Genomic DNA, 17,355 nt, shown 5'->3' on the forward strand with positions numbered 1-17,355 from the left:
TGTAATTTGACAAACTGGTGCAGTTTTTGCCGACGTCGGGCAACTCGTATTCTATAGGGTCTGTTGGGGGAAAGTGGTCATTGGGGTAAAGTGGTCATAAATCAAATATTCGAAATAAATGAAAGAATGAGGGTAGATTTTTTATTTTTTATTTTCCAATTAGATTAACTATATTCTGAATTCAAGATTTTGAAACTGGAGGCATTTTATTTCGTGAACAAATTCGTTTTGTGTGCATATGAAGCATTTTAAAATCTGAAAGCCCCTTTTAACTTCTTTGTTCATTAATTTTTTTTTTATTTTCGTTCATTAAAATTTCTTAACATTTTAAATATTGTTTATTAAAATGTTTAGCAGAACAACTCCAAAAAGAAGGGGGTAAAGTGACCATAGGTAAAGCTTAACATATATCCTTTATCGAAAAGTATTTAATATTCATTTATAAGGCAGATATCAGTTAAATATTAAGTTTACTAACCATTTACTATTTTTAAGGTAAACTGAATTAAATACAACTGCGTTTAAACTTGATACAGCATATTAATTGAATTAAAGCAAGATTGCAATCCTATAATATTTGAAAAAAAAAAAAAAAAAAAGAATTTTTTCTGCAACCACACAGCTTTTACTTTATTCGCAGAGAATAATTTATGCCACCCTCCTTCCTCACTCAAAAAGATCAACTGTTAAATATCAATAAAAAGTCGAAACTTTGAACTAGAAGTATTTCGCATGCATTGAATAAATAGATAAAGCTTGATCATTTTTTTCCCTTTTGTTTTTTAACTGAGAAATAATTTTTGGAACTCTATTCGAGTGTAGTACTTTCTTATTATGTAATTTAGGTAGTTTAGACATTATTCAGACAATATCTTTAATATAATACATACACACCTACCTACACACACGAATAATTCAATATTTCTATTTTTTATTTCAATAAAGAAATAAAAAATACAAATTATCGCACCTTTTCTGATGATATTGATGAAATTCAGGAGTGAAATACGTTTAAAAACTAGGTGAACCAATTTTTGACCATAGTTGACCATAAAAAAATTATTTAAATAAAGTTAATTCCTTCAAAAGAACTAAGTGTGTTGAGCCTTAAAAAAAAATAAATAAAAATATGGTTGTTTATGATAGGTTTTAGACAAATATTTTTCACTATGACTACTTTACCCCACCCTAGGTCAGTAACACACACGAAAAAGAAAATGCTATTAAGTTATTTAAATCAATTTTTTTCTTCCAAAAATTCAGTGCAGAGTGCTCTTTATTAATGCAATGTAAAATAGCAAAAAAAAAAAAAAGTTTTAAAAGAAATTCCTGTATTTATTATTTACCGAAGTTGAAAAACCCTGATTTTATGACTTCTTTACCCCACCAGACCCTAACAAAATGAGATGTTTATTTGTGTGCTTGTAGCTTGTGGCGAGTGTCCCGGAGAAAACGGCAAGGGCAAAAAAAAAAAAAAATAATAATAATAATTTGAATTTTGACATCTTGAATTCAATGCTAATTTTTTCGCAATCACGAGTGTGTGTGTGTGTGTGTGTGTGTATGTAGGCGTGTGTGTGGGGGGGGGAGGGGTATGTGTGTTTCTGTGTAGGGTTATGTGTATGTGTGTGTAGGCATGTGTGTTTATGTCTGTGTGTGGGGGGAGGGGTATGTGTGTTTCTGTGTAGGGTTATGTGTATGTGTGTGTAGGCATGTGTGTTTATGTCTGTGTGGGGGGGGGGTATGTGTGTTTCTGTGTAGGGTTATGTGTATGTGTGTGTAGGCATGTGTGTTTATGTCTGTGTGCAGGTATGAGTGTGTGAGTAGTTGTGTGTATGAGTGTTTGTGTGTGTGGGGGGGGGGAATGTGTATGTGTGTGTAGGCATATGTGTTTGTGTCTGTGTGCAGGCATGAGTTTCTGTGTAGGGTTATGTGTATGTGTGTGTAGGCATGTGTGTTTATGTCTGTGTGCAGGTATGAGTGTGTGAGTAGTTGTGTGTATGAGTGTTTGTGTGTGTGGGGGGGGGGGAATGTGTATGTGTGTGTAGGCATATGTGTTTGTGTCTGTGTGCAGGCATGAGTTTGTGGGTAGTTGTGTGTAGGTGTCTTTATGTGTGTGTATGTGTTTGAGTGTGTGTATGTGTTTGTGTATGTGTGTGTAGATGTATGTATGTGTTTGTGTGTGTGTGTGTGTTTGTGTATGTGTGTGTAGGTGTATGTATGTGTTTGTGTGTGTGTGTTTGTGTATGTGTGTGTAGGTGTATGTATTTGTGTGTGCGCGTGTGTGTGTGTATGTAGTTGTGTATGATTGCGCGTGTGTGTAGCATATGGATGCAACCAGGAGACGGCTTTCGCTAGAGGAGCAGCATTGTGAGGAGCCGGTCGACGGTGATGCTGCAGAGGGTGCTGGCAGGAAAATAAAATGATAGCACATCAAAACAGTCAAGTGAGAAAAATAAGCAATCGTAATTACTCAAAAAACCAAAAAAAAAAAAAAAAACAAAAAAAAACAAAAAAACAAAATTATAGTTCACCGATAGAATGTTGGCATTCGTCTTCCGACGCGTTGAAATCGATGAAAACTTGAGAAACTAGAGTGGCTAAAACCAACCATTGTCGGAGCAATTTTTCTTTCTGTAGCATTGTCGTTGGTCCAAAATTTGCAGCGGTATATTTAAAACAGAATTAGTTTTTGGATTTTTCGTAGTGCCAACACTCGCGAGACGAACTATAACATAAATCGTGATAACTAAGAAATTCTGAACAAAACAAACGTAGTACCAGGGTTTTGATGCCAGTGGTTCTGTAAGAAGTGAATTTTTCCAACTGATGCGAACCGCTTCACAGCAGAATCTACATCCACATGACACGGCTGTCGTGATGATCTTAGATAATTGATGCAGCAATCAAAAGTCCTGCTGAGATGTCGAGCAACAGCCACTGGGTTGCTTTCGCATTCGAGGACGCAGCCCATTCTTTTTTGCTTGGCGTACTGTTTTAAAGCTTTGTGAAGATTTAGTCGCTCTTTAGTAGCCAGTCTAGATTTAAAGTAATTTTAAGATTAGAAACGATTAATATAAACGTACAATTTATTGTTTAAAATATTTAAGATAATAAAGTAAAATACCGTTACAGCGAACTTCCTTCATTAGTATCATTATTACAATCATTAGCATTTGTACCAGGGATTAAATTTTTCTATAACTTCTCGTCAAAATTCTACATTTTAAAATTCAATGCAATTTAGAGAATTCGAATAGTCAAGTAATAGAACTCGGAGTAGTTTTTTTTTTTTTCGAAGATTTTAACTTGAAAAACAATTTGATCTTAAAAAATATCGGAGAAATTTCAAGTGCAATTTTAAGTTATTATTTAGCTTTTTCACTCACATAAATGTTCTCCAGAACAGTTTATTTTAGGAACTTTACAAAGTGTCAACAGAGATTTATTGATATCTTCACAACACAGTTTCCCAAGCAATCATTTTCGCAGATATATCAGTAAAAATTCTAAAATTATCCTCTGTAGTATACTTTGATTGAGTAAAAATTACACGTTTACTTTTTCTAAAACAAGCACATGAGCAGATAAAAATAAAGATAAATTCAAAAACGCAGTAAAAGCTTTTCATTACCAGTGATAGATCAATTTCGGGAAACTTAGAAAGGCAAAATCTTCGATTTAGTTTAGCAGGAAACATGTTGTTATAATTATCTCATGAAATAGCCACACATGAAGATTCTCGACACCAAACTTACCTTTTAGTTAGATTCAAGTTTTGAATTTGTCTTTTCTGCCACAAGAGCAGCTCAGATATTTTTAACGATGCCTGCTTTCTCATTGCTAGTAACTTGTCTTTCATGTTTTCACTCAGTTTATTATTTGATTGTTTTTCTTTCTTTGGAACCATTTCAAAAAGATGTAGAAATTTTACCGTTTCATCCAGTTCCGTGTGTTTATTATTCTGCAAAAATATAAAGGAATATTGTAAGTTTGAACTGATGCATAATTTTTGGATGTGTATTACAAAGAAATGCGGAAATTTATTTTCGAGTGGTCGTTCATTGCTTTGAAAAAAAAAAAAAGTTTTTATAAGTTATGTGTGTTTTATATTATAAAGTTTATTTATTCTTACATTTATAAGTACTGTCTAAATGCATTTGTCTAACTCCTAATGCTTCTAAAAAGACTGACTTAAAAAAAAAAAGTAACACTATTCTAATGTAATAAGGAACTATTACAGATAGAGGGAAAATAAACACAGTATGACCTCATAAACATCTCACAATGGGGTTTCAACTTGAGATTTCACATAACTTCAAAAAATGCACTATTCAGCTTGTAATGCCATTTTGCGTTTAGATTTTTTTTAGCTTTTGCCATTACCAAATGTAATAAGTTCTTGTATACTACAGTTGGACCCGGATTTAACGAACTCCTATTTCACGAATTTCGCGATTTAGCGAATTTTTATTTTTCCCAGAGTAAAATGAAGACAAAAACCCCTATTTACCGAATAATAAACCCCCTAATTAACGAAATAATAATAAAAATACGAACGAATAATAATAACACGAATAATAATAAAAATAATTAAAGACTTTAATTGTGGTCCAATTCCATTACATTGATTACGCAAACTAAAGTGGTGCAATAAAATTTATTTGGCTATCGTCTTTAATTTTAAAAATATGAAGAGAAGTCCTGAGGAGTGAAGGGAGTTAGGGAATTCATGTGCATGGTGCACAGCGTTGTTAGCAAAAACTATTGTCCTCTCGCGCATTCAAGTGTAATTTTTTTTGACAAAGAGTTTTGATTTCAGAATATACATTCAGGATCAAATCATTTAGAGAGAATTTCTCAACTCATCTATTTTTATTAGATATCCTGTACCATGTGTTTTCCGGTTACTTTTCTTGTAGTATAAGACTCTAGTAATTCTTACAACCATCTCTTAAACGGGCTCTTTTAGTTTTTTTTAAGATGCGGAGATTGTAATAGGCTCTTAAGAGGATACGACTTTAATGAGACTTGAAGTATATCTGCACGCTTTTCTCTAGGGCACTACATGAAGAGTTTGATGAAAGGCACCGTCAAACACAAATGCGACACCTCTCATAATTTAGTCTGAACCTTTTTGGTCATTTAGGATTCTATCTACTCTTTCTATAGCCAAACGGTGTCTCATCGAACATTTGTCTTACTTTATGAGACATCCTCTTGAAGTTCTCCCGACTACCCGCTTTTTCTTGTGGAACATGCGGATGCGGAGGCTTTCTGGAGGAGATATTCAAAGTAGTTTAAATGTGGAACGGTCAGTTTTTCCACCCCTAAATCGTAAACAAATCACAAACACGATTAAAAAAAAAAAATACACCATAATTGCGACGTCCAGTGTTTTTTAATGGACAATTTTTAATGTAGCAAGTAGGATTCGTTCATTTGACTGTTTGGAATTTAATAATTCTAACGGCAGTGGTCAAGACAACTTCTTTATCTTTACTAATAATAAAGCTGAATGTCTCTCTGTCCGGAGGATGTCTGGATGTCTGGATGTCTGTAGGATGTCTGTGACGCGCATAGCGCCTAAACCGTTCGGCCGATTTTCATGAAATTTGGCACAAAGTTAGTATGTAGCATGGGGGTGTGCACCTCGAAGCGATTTTTCGAAAATTCGATGTGGTTCTTTTTTTTATTCCAATTTTAAGAAAAAAACTATCATAAATTACGAAATCATCATAACGTGGAACCGTAACATGGGCACAAGCCAATTGGCGAGATACGAAATTATCATAGCGTGGAACCGTAATGTCGGTACAAGCCAATTGGCGAGAAAATTCACCATACATTATTTGTAAATGTACAAGCGAACCAAAAGACCTTTAATTTTTCTATTACGGGCGAAGCCGTGCGGGTGCCACTAGTACTCAATAATATTAAACTTATTAAAAGAAGCATTGTCCATGAAAAAGTTTCATGTATAATCTGAGTTTTGCAGGATCATTTCATTTGAGAAGATTTCGATAATTGTTAAATTGGTGGCCGCTCTTCATCTATTGGCGTCAAATTTTTGGCACCAATTGCAGCTCGAGAAATGTTTTTACTTTGCATACGAAAACAAAGAGTAAGGAAATGTATATTTGCATACTGTTGCCACAAAATTGGGGCTGTCCACGAATGAAGTCCCGCTTTAAGGTGAGTTTCACGAAATAACAGTTTGTGACAAGGGAGAGGAAAGACATGACAGGAGGAGCATACAATGGGGGGATAACGTGACAACAAACCTTTTTTTTTTTTTAAATAGGAACGTTTTTGAAAAACAGCGTGACACGTGACAAAGGGAAGAGGGGGTATAGTGAAGTGCAAAACATTAGGAACTACTTTGATATACCCCCCCAAATCGAAAATTTGGCGACTTTTTTTGTTTTTGTTGACACAAAACTTTGTTGCCACAAAAAGTGTTGCCACAAAACTTTAGAAGAAACTCAAAAAATGGTTCAAAATACAAGAAAATACTAAATTTGGCAACAGCAAAAACCTAAAAGCTGAAAAAACCTAAATTGGCAACACCAAAATAAGAAACAGCAACCCTAAAAAGTCCGTAGGAAATGCCAGATTTGGCGCGTAATTTTTGGGGGTGTATATCAAAGTTATACCCGGAAATTTGGCGACTTTTTTTTCTCGCCAAGCAAAATACCTGTTTTTGGCGTTGGCGCAAAATACCTGGTTTTCAACAACACTATATACAGTAGGCATATTGAAAGCTAAAAGATAAAAATAATTAATGGAAAAAAAATATAATTGGAAAATACAACCAGATTTGCGGCAAAATACAGCAAGTCAGAATTTGATTGATCACTTCACAAAGAAATGGCGAATGAATGAAATGGCGCTAAAGCGCTAAAACATATATGAAATCCAAAAATTGTTGCCACAAAACGTTCAACTCACTTGAAAATCACTCAAAAAATTGTACAAAATAAAAGAAAATACTAAATTTGGCAACAGCAAAAACCTAAAAGCTGAAAAAAACATAGACTAATAATAAGAGTAGACCGAGCTTTCTCATTCTTGCTGATAAAGAAAATTGGTTCATAGATGTATCATGTGACTAGTGGAAGGGCTTGGCGAAGACTTTGGCAGCATGGTTACTAGATGGCAGCATTATCTATAGTTTGGCACTCGACATGTATTTTAAGACAATGTGTTTTCATTAAAAAAAACTTCCAGGTGCAGAGATTGAACTGTTTTTCTTTTAGTTATGCATTATTTTGACATTAGTAATAGTTTTTGATCAGTTTTCGGTAACTTTTATTTCATTTGGAGCTGTCAGCGTTGGCGTGAACGAAATGGCGTAAACGTTTTGCGTTAACGCAAAAATGCACTAATCGGTATCTTAAATTGAAACTGTAGGTAAAAATCTTACCGTTTGCTGATTCTTCTTAGTCGCTTGCATCTTTTATTGCTTAGAGAGTTATTGAAATTGACTAAAGAAAATGCACAATTCTATCTATACGAAAAACTCACTATATTAACAAAATATTTACAACTTAGAATAAGAAATTTACAAATCGGACTCCATAAAAGATCATTCTTCCGTGTTCCATCAATTCTATTTATTTTATTTCGCGCTGGCGTTGATCGTCTGCTACGATTAACGCCCGCTGTTGCTAGGATATCCACCAGTCACATGGTTTGGTTTATGAGCAGCAAAAGGGTTGCCATAGCTCGGTCTACTCTTATTATTAGTCTATGGAAAAAAACCTAAATTGGCAACACCAAAATAAGAAACAGCAACCCTAAAATAGCCGTAGGGAGTGCCAGATTTGGCGCGTAATTTTTGGGGGGGGTATATCAAAGTTATACCAAACATTATTGTGATAAAGGGGGCGGGAGGGTCGAAAATGTTGAAAAGTGTGACATCAGTTATGCAACGCCCTTAACCATAAACAAATCACAAAGTCGACCTTTTTTAAAAATTGTACTGTTATAACGACGCATAGTGCTTTTGAAGGTACAGTTATATGTTGACACGAGAAGAGTTCGTTCATTTGATACTTGGAAATTTATATTTTTAATGATTTGTTCCTTCATTTTATATTTGTTCCCAATACCTTTTATAAATAATACAATTTTTGTACAAAATTATGAAATTTGACACCGAAACAATATGTTTTCAAGAATGTTTTGAGAAATTTTAAATACCGGTATTGATACCGGTATCACTTTTTAAAACGAATACCGGTATTGAATTTTTGGTTCGGTATTGCAATCCCGAATTACATTTCAATTTACATTACTAAACACATTACTACATTAAAATTATTATATTGCTACTTACATATTATATTACTACATTATAATGAAACAATAATTCGCCAATAGCTAAAATAAGCCGTTATAATTTAAAATGATCCGCCATATAAGAAAATAAGTTAAATAAAGTGAAAAGTTCGATTACAAAAATAAAACCCGCGAATTAAATAAAACAACATTAAAAACTCCATTGAAATATTAAATAATTTGTCAAATAAATGTATTGGTATAAATTAAACAAGAATTGATTGCTAAATTGTAAAATAGTCTCCAACAAATTAACTTAAAATATTGTCTTATCATTGAAGTAGTTTTCATTCTCCTCGCGATATGCAATATGCATGTGATATGTTAGTGATGATTGTGACAAGGGAGTTTTAAAACAATGGTTAGACGATTTGGCATCGTTCAAATAATAAAGATGACGGTGAAACTAAAAGAGGAGAGTTCTGTTTTTTGAGATTTCTGGCACTATTTCGGGGGATATTTCGATAATTGGGAATCTGGCGATCTTTCATCATTGGCGTCATATATTTGGCTCCAGCGCCTGGGCGAGAGGTATTTTTCTATGCAAATCCAAACAAAGAGATCGGAAGCATCTATTCACATAGGTTTGCTATAAATCAGCAGGGTTACCAAAATAAAAATATTTGCGCCAAAAATGAGACGACCGAGCCAGATTCCCTATTATCGAAATATCTTCCTATTTCGGAAGTCACCAAATATGAGTCGCTAGTAAAATTTATCTTCGAATTCGATTAATTTCAACCTAGTGATGAGTTCTGAAAATTAAGTTGCGGCAAATCTAACCTGGCAGCATTGTGATGGCGATGCAGATCCTAATCACAGAATTACGATGCTGACTGGTTAGGTTTGGCCAAACTATAGTCAAAACTATCTGTTGGTTAAATTTTCCTCTAAAAAACTGAGGTTAGGGGATATTTCGATAATTTGGAATCTGGCGCAGTCGTCTCATTTTTGGCGTTAATAATTTTATTTTGGCAACCATGCTGCTTTATAGTAACCCTATGTGAATAGATATTTCCTGTCTCTTTGTTTAGATTTGCAAAAATACCTCTCGCGCAGGCGCTGGAGCCAAAAATTGATGCCAATGAAGAAAGATCGCCAGATTCCCAATTATTGAAATCCTACCTGAGGTTATGCCAGAACACAACCGAATATGGCAATGAACCATTAGAGAAATAATAATAAAGGGAACATACCTATGCGGCTCCAATGGCACACGAATTGTGAAGTCGGCAGATATTTCTCAAATGTTTATGAATTTTGAATAGCACTGTTGCCTTTCTAACAAAGTTATGATTTCTTTTTTTTTTGAAGTCGCTCGCATTCAAACTTATTACTAGGAAATACTTTGACCTTAAACGATTCTGTCTTAGCATGGCCCCACTAGATGGCACTGACGCTTTCGGTCCTTGACAATGTATGCCTTTTCTGTGTTAAACCAATACAACTATGATCTGCTCTTGAAATTGAACCTGTACCACCAATTAATGACAATTTTCAAAGTTCTATATTTTCCATTGAAAGTCGCCCATTTTGACCGCAAGAGGCGCTGAACGAAACCCTGCATCCACCAATCAATGGCAACGTAATGGAAAACAGGAGTTCTCTGTATCGCCTTCTTTGTTGCTATTAGTTTCAGCGATTGTCACGGCCTATAAGCATAAGCGAAATTTAGTGGGAACATTCTCTTAGCAATCGTAAATTATCATTTGATGTATTTTTGATTCCATGAGCATGAAATTACCGAAAAGAGTGTACCAATATGCTTCTTTAAATTACTTGTAATAAAATAACAGTTCCTTATCCATTCTTGGGAATTACTCAAGAAGAACAGTTTTAAGATTCTAGACTTAGAGAAAAAACCCGGTACATTACAGTACGTTACGCTCCAAGGTCCGCCGTATCTACCTCTATACGAGGCTTAACCTGAAGACAGCTCTGTTTTTTGATCCAGACCAGGAGCCGAGCAACCCTTGATTCAGCTCTCCCAGAGGTATTGATTTGGAATGGGAACTTGGAAGACTTTTTGACTACGAAATATTTAATGCGCCCATCAACGAACACGGATGACCTTCGACCGGCTGGTATCGAACCTGGTACCGTCCAGTTACGAGTCCGAAGCCTTACTGATCAGGCCACCACAGCACACTGGCCTGGTACACGATTGGAACAACAGAAACCGCTCTAGGTGGTGCTCTTGACTTTGGTAAGGACATGATTTAGCAAACTATCATCTTTTGATTAGTTACTGGACACTTGAAATGTCTTAGATATGAACTGGAATCGCACACAAGGTGTACCCCACATGCAATAAATGCAACATTGAGCAGTCTTTGCCTCGTCATATTCTAACTGGTTTGCATAAAAAGACCTTTGTAAGTGTACTCTCCTTGTTGTGAACTTTATTTATTTATTTACTAGCTGCGTTGCCCGGCCTTTGTCCGGTTCGCCTTGAAAATAAAAATTGTCTCAAATGACGTACATTCAACAATCAGGCTTAAAAAAAAAAAAAATCATCATGCAAAATTTCCTTTCCAAACAATGACGACAGATATTAAAATACTTTTAAGAAATTAAATCGAGAAAAATGGATTTAAAAAGCTTAACCATAGAAACACAAAATAAAGTAAGTTTAAGGAATTAAATGCGAAAGAAAAAGGTTAACAATTTGAATGGAAATGAGATTTTTTGAACTTGATTTAAAAAGACTTGTAACTTTTTTTTCCTTTTGAGATAGAAGCTTAGTTTTTCGATCATACGTCGAGATAGATCTGGAGTAAAAAATGTTGCTTTTTCCAATGGTGTCAAAAAGAAAACTGTGGGACAATTCCGTCACTTTTTATTGATAGATGTAATGAAGTAAGTAGTGCCTAAATTTCAGCTAAGCCTAAAATAATTCGAGGTAAAAACGCGAATAACTCCCACCGTAATTAAGTTCGAGCATTGAAACAAATTACGTAGAACGCAAAAAATTCTAACCATTCTAACAATATGTAATATTAATGTGTACAAGTAATTTTTCACTCCCATATTCGGGAATTTGTGTGAAAATTGGGCTTAAATTTGAATAAAAAAGAACTACTCATCGAATTGTTTTCGAACTGGTCTGAAAACCTTTCCGGGACTAAAACAAAGATACTGTGAAAATTTCAGCGAAATCGGCCGGGTATTTCTCGAGCTTTGCGCGTTCACACAAACAGACGCTTTTTGGAGACTTCATTTTATACTATGTAGAGATTTAGAAGCTAAACGGAACTGCTTCACATACATGAAGGACTGCGTGCCAAACGCCTAGCCTCCGGATACACACCGGAAAGATTTACAACACAAGAGAAGGAAATAAGACCCAGGGCACCGGCGGGAATCGAACCCACGACTTCCAGCTTAGCAGACGAAGCTTCACCCACAGAGCCGCGGAGGGCCCTTGTGAACTTTCTGAAGACTTTCTAGTCCAGTCATTTAAGCTTAAATTAGGTAAGAATTTCGGAATTCGAGATTAAACCTAATTTAACTATATTTTATCATTTTTTTCCTAACCTATCTACTTTTTATTCAGTATTAATTTACTTAACAACACTTACCTGCCCATGTAATTGCAGAATTGTTAATGAAAATATAAAAAATTATATTTGAATTTTAACCTAATTAATATTAATAACTTCTTACATGATGAAAATAAAACAAATAAATTATGAATTAATCTTTTTATTAAAAAATATCATTCGATACATTTATTTTTATTAAAAGTAAAAAAATGGAATAAAGGGTACAAAAACTACAATTTATAATTTTAATCATCTTCTTCCTCTTCATCGTCGTCTTCCGGCTGCTGGTAAATTTCAAACTGGTCTTCATTATCGTCTTCAACGATATTTGTATTAAGTTCTTCCATGATTTCGGGATCAAAGGTTCCATTTTCGTTAATGTCGCTCTGATATGGTAGAGCATTGAGACAAGCTTGCCCATTACATTGGCCAGAAGCTAAAGAACATTGCAAGCCCGCTTTCCTGCATCCGCATCGCGAACCACAACCACTCTTGCAGTTGCAGAAAATTGTATTTAGCAAATCTTCTGGAGCAGGTGGTAAAATTTTCATGATAGGCTCCAGAAAATCGTTTCCCATTGCCCAACCCCCATACCTGGGGTTTCAAATCATGCCCTAACCAAGTTTGAACTTGATAATATACACGCGTTTGAAATGTTGATGAGCAGCTGCACTTATTGGTGGAAATTTACAGATTTTAAAGAAGATGCATTTAATTATTTTCTATTTAAAATGTCATTAGTGTAAATGGGAATATAATTATATTATGATTTTTTCCCTTAATTATTTTTTAATGTTAGGAAAAGGTAATCAGTATTATTGAATAGATATAGATTTAATGCATGAAGAAAATGATAAAATATAATATAATAGTTAATAAAAATTGACAAATATTTATAATAATTGATTTATCGATAGTTCATCAACTATATGAGGTGCGGCTAGAAAAAAACCGAACTAGCACAGGTGAAACAATAAAACGAATGCAATAAGGCTGAAAGTCGCCTGGCCTGTCACGTGACTCTTGCTCCGCCTACTGCTCGAGTTTCATCTGCCTCCTGCACTCAGTCTGCCCGTGGCGTCTGTTCTAAGTAGTTGACGTTTTGTCTGTGCGTCGGAAAAATGTTGAGTGTACAGAAAGAACAGCGTGTTAACATCAAATTTCTTTTCAAACTTGGAAAATCTGCAAGTGAAACGTTTGTAATGTTGCAACAAGTTTACGGCGATGATTGTTTATCGCGAACACAAGTGCTTGAGTGGTTTAAACGATTTAAAGATGGCCGCGAAGACACAAGTGATGACGCTCGCACTGGCAGACCATTGTCAGCAAAAACTGATGCAAACATAGAAAAAATCGGTAAACTTGTTCGAGAAGATCGCCGTTTAACAATCAGAGCAATGTCTGAGTTGACAGGAATTGACAAGGAAAGTGTTAGGCAGATTCTTCATGAAAGTTTCAACATGAACAAAGTGTGTGCAAAAATGGTTCCAAAGTGTCTCACAATTGAACAGAAGGAACGCCGATGAATGATTTGTTCTGACATCCTAGGCCCCCTGTGATTTTTTTCTTTTCCCTAAAGTCAAGTCAGCTTTGAAAGGAACTAGATTTGAGAGTGTTGAAGCAGTAAAAGAAAAAGCGACGGAAGTAATGTATGGACTTACCGAAAATGATCTGCAGCATTGCTATGAATAGTGGAAAATTCGTATGGAGCGGTGTATAGACCGAGGAGGAGAGTACATTGAAGGAGATAACATCAAATTGTAAATAATGGAAAATAAAAAATTTTTATAGCATCAGTTTGGTTTTTTTCTAGCCACACCTCGTATATGGCGCCTTTTCGACCAGAGGCACGGGTTGACCTGAAGTGATCCTGTGACCGCGCGCTCTCCGCTCTCTATCTCGAAAACGGTTCACCGTATAAAAATTTTTTTTTAAACAAAATTTGTTAAGAATTTTGTATTCTACAATATTGATAGTAAATACAAATAGCAAAAAACCCACAGGCAATGAGATATTTACAAAAAAGCGCAAAAAAAAAAACGATTTTTGTGACCTTTGACCTTGAAATTTAATAGTTGCGTACACCCTACCATATGTAGGTTTTGAGACAACTTTTAGGGTGTCAATATACAAGCATTTACAGATTTACAGCTGGGTATCTCGAATTCCGAGGAGAACTTACTATAATGACTGGACTATTCTTGCTTGTGGAACCAAATCTAACCAAGAGCTATGATCAGTAGAATTCGTAACAACAGCAACAACTACAATTTCAGTTCAAATTGGTGATTATCAGTAGACTTGTTGTTGGAAATCTTATCGACTCCTCAAAATTCTCACTTACGGCGAACGTTGATTTATTCAGCAGCCTGTTATGCAGGTCAAGCCTCCCTCCCCTTCAAAAAGAAAAAACAGTCTGCGAGGTAATCCTATTAGCCGTAGCAAGTGTTATAAATCATCAACTGTAGAATGCCTGAAAACAAAATATACTTAAATTAAAAAAAAAAAAAAACTAGTAAAACGTAGGCCTAGTGCTTTAAAATAAAATGAAAAACTGAAGTGCAGGTAGCAGTCAGAGTGAGTAGTTTTTACCTTTCAGTAACTGAGGACACCTACATATATTCAGATTTTTTTTGTTGCTTTTGCTTGCATTTCGTGTTGCATTCGAGGAACTGTGCTTTTCAATTTTAAATTCAACAGATTCTCTCCGCTTCTGAAATGGTCTGCAGACCTCCTTCAGAACCTGCGACGAGCGTCGCAGCATCACTCTGTTTCTGCTATCAGTGAAATCCCGTTCCAACGAATACCAATAGAACGAAATATCCGTTTCAACGAAATACATTTTCAGTTTCGATTTAAGATCTATTACATTGCGTGAGCTCCATTAAAGCGAAACTCTTCTTACAAAGAACAAAATGTGTGGTTCCTTTAAGTTCATTGTAACAGAATTTAAGTGTATTTGCATTTAACTTCAATTTGATGTCGGGAGAGTAGAAAAAATAGGTAAATTATTATTAAGATATTTTCTAAAATAATTTGGATTAACTACAACAAAATTAATAGCAAGGCAATTCATTCGTCAATTCTTTTGAAATTATCTATTTCTGTTAATTTTCATAGCTCATCTGGTAACTTGAAAATTCATCCGCAGACAACACTTATAAAGTCAATGTCTTCACTCATGAAAAATTTCTTTGAACCGTTTTGTTAAGGAAACGTCTAAGGTAAATGCACCAGTAGTGGCCACTGCTTCAGTAGTGGCCACTTTAAGGTTTATATTTTAAAAATAAGGATTCTAGGGGTCCCAGTGGATTCAAACTTGCAGGAGGTAGACCTCAGGCTATAGTGTAGTGGGCAGTTCAAGGAGGAGTTTGTAGAGCATCATGGAAAATTGTTATCAACTATTTAATACGGTGGCCTGGATTGTCGATGTTTTTTCAAATGTCTTCTAATCCTTCTCCGTAACGAGGTATATAAACAATGCGTCGCATTATGAATAGAACAATGCTCAAAAATAATATTTTTAGAGCTGTAACCATGTTATGAAATGTGAAAGATCATGTTTGGAGCGTTTTCAACTTGAAATAGTTGCTCTTTTGACTGACAGTTTACCTGGCCACTACTGGTACCAAAAAAGTTGGGAAATTCAAAAGTGGTCACCGAGTGGCCACTACTGAATCAGGAAGGTTTTTCACAAATCAACTCAATTTTCCTTTCAATATGTTGTAATCTCTTTACATAAAAACCTGCCTCATTTCTGACATAATATTATTGTGTGATCTAGTAGTGGCCACCTGGTGGCCACTTCTAAAAAGCAATATGGCCACTACTGACTCATGTACTTTATATAATGGCCACTGGTAGATTAAATTTGAGGTTTGAAAAAAATTGAACAAATTGACATTCTGGCATTGCTAAAAAATGGGACGATTAAGGAAGAGAAAGGCTATATAATATGCTTATTGAGTTTCAAATATGGTAATTGATAGTGTAGGCCCACAGTTTAAATAAGTCATAAAAATATGCTTCACTGTGGCGACTGCTAGTGCGTTTACCTCTTCTATGGGGAGGCCCGGATTACTCAACAGGCCATCCCCTAGGCCCATACACCCTGGCCTAGGGACGCATATCACGGGGGAGGATTATTAAATAGTTTGTTGGTAAAAAAAAAAAAAAAAAACAGGAATTTGGCGCCCTAGTACAAAAAGAGGAGAAACATTCTACTAGAACCGAGAGAGAGATTGCAACCTGCTTGCTGAGAAGGTAAAAAAAAATGAAGGGGGAAGGGCATAATGCTTGATCGAAGTTATCCCTTTTCTAAGCAAAGCAGATAATGTTTAATTTCTTAGATTTAAGCAATCATTTCTTGAAAATACAGATTTTTTTAAGGTAAAACACTTATTAGAAGTAAGTCATACACAGTAAAATTAGAAAAAGCCATGATGTATAATATTCCCAGTTATAACACTTGTTTATGGAACAATTTTTCTCTTTGGTAGTCTAAATCATGTCAGTAAGTATGTGTTTTGCAATTTATAATCTATTGATTCATATTTATTTATGACTGCTATTAGTCAGGGACGCCCAAAATTCAAATTTTTGGAAAGGGGGAAATTATCAGTTTACCGGATAAACCTTCAAAGCTTACCGAATAAAAAATAGGAGCATGGTACTACTAGTAGTTTTCTAAATTATCTGTTACTAGCAATAATTTAGTACTTACTAAAATTATGTTTACAATAAATAGCATAAATAATCAGAAAAAAATAGAATATTCAAGTACTTAAAAAATAATTTACCAGACAATACCAGGAATTTACCGCCAAAGTTTTACGATAGGCTACAAATGTTGTAAAATTTCCGAAGTTATGAAATATGTAACATTTACGGACCTTAAAAAAAAATTTTCCTTCGAACATTCCCTGATTTCTGTATTTTACCGATGTGCAAAACGTCCGTAATTAATTCTTCGGACCAATTTTATTTTCTAAAATCTTCGTTAACTTAAGACATAGCTGAGAATTAATGATAATTTTTATGAGTCTCTTGAATCAACACGGATGACTTAAAATTTTTGCATCGAATGCGATCGGCAAAATTAGAAGGCTAAAAGTCTTCAACTACACAATAAGACATATAAGGAGGATTAAAAATAATGCTAAATACATAATTATAAATGTCCAAAAGGTAAAATCACAAGGAAAAGAAAAATAAGTGAGTATTAAAGAAGCGGATGCAATCGGATTTAGAAATGCGTGAAAAATTGGGATTGACACGTAATAGCGTAAAAAATGGCCAAGATGCGTAAGTTTAAGCTAATGTGTAGAATTCGATGAATATGTATGTTCTTGAACTCAAAATCCATGACCAATTGTCAATTTCTATGATTTTTGAGCACTGTTTGCCGAAAATCATGACTTTCCATGACCATTTGTGATCATAGCCGAAATACATGACTTTCTAGGTG

The sequence above is a fragment of the Uloborus diversus genome, chromosome 6 (assembly GCF_026930045.1).
Source record: "Uloborus diversus isolate 005 chromosome 6, Udiv.v.3.1, whole genome shotgun sequence".
NCBI lineage: Eukaryota > Metazoa > Arthropoda > Arachnida > Araneae > Uloboridae > Uloborus > Uloborus diversus.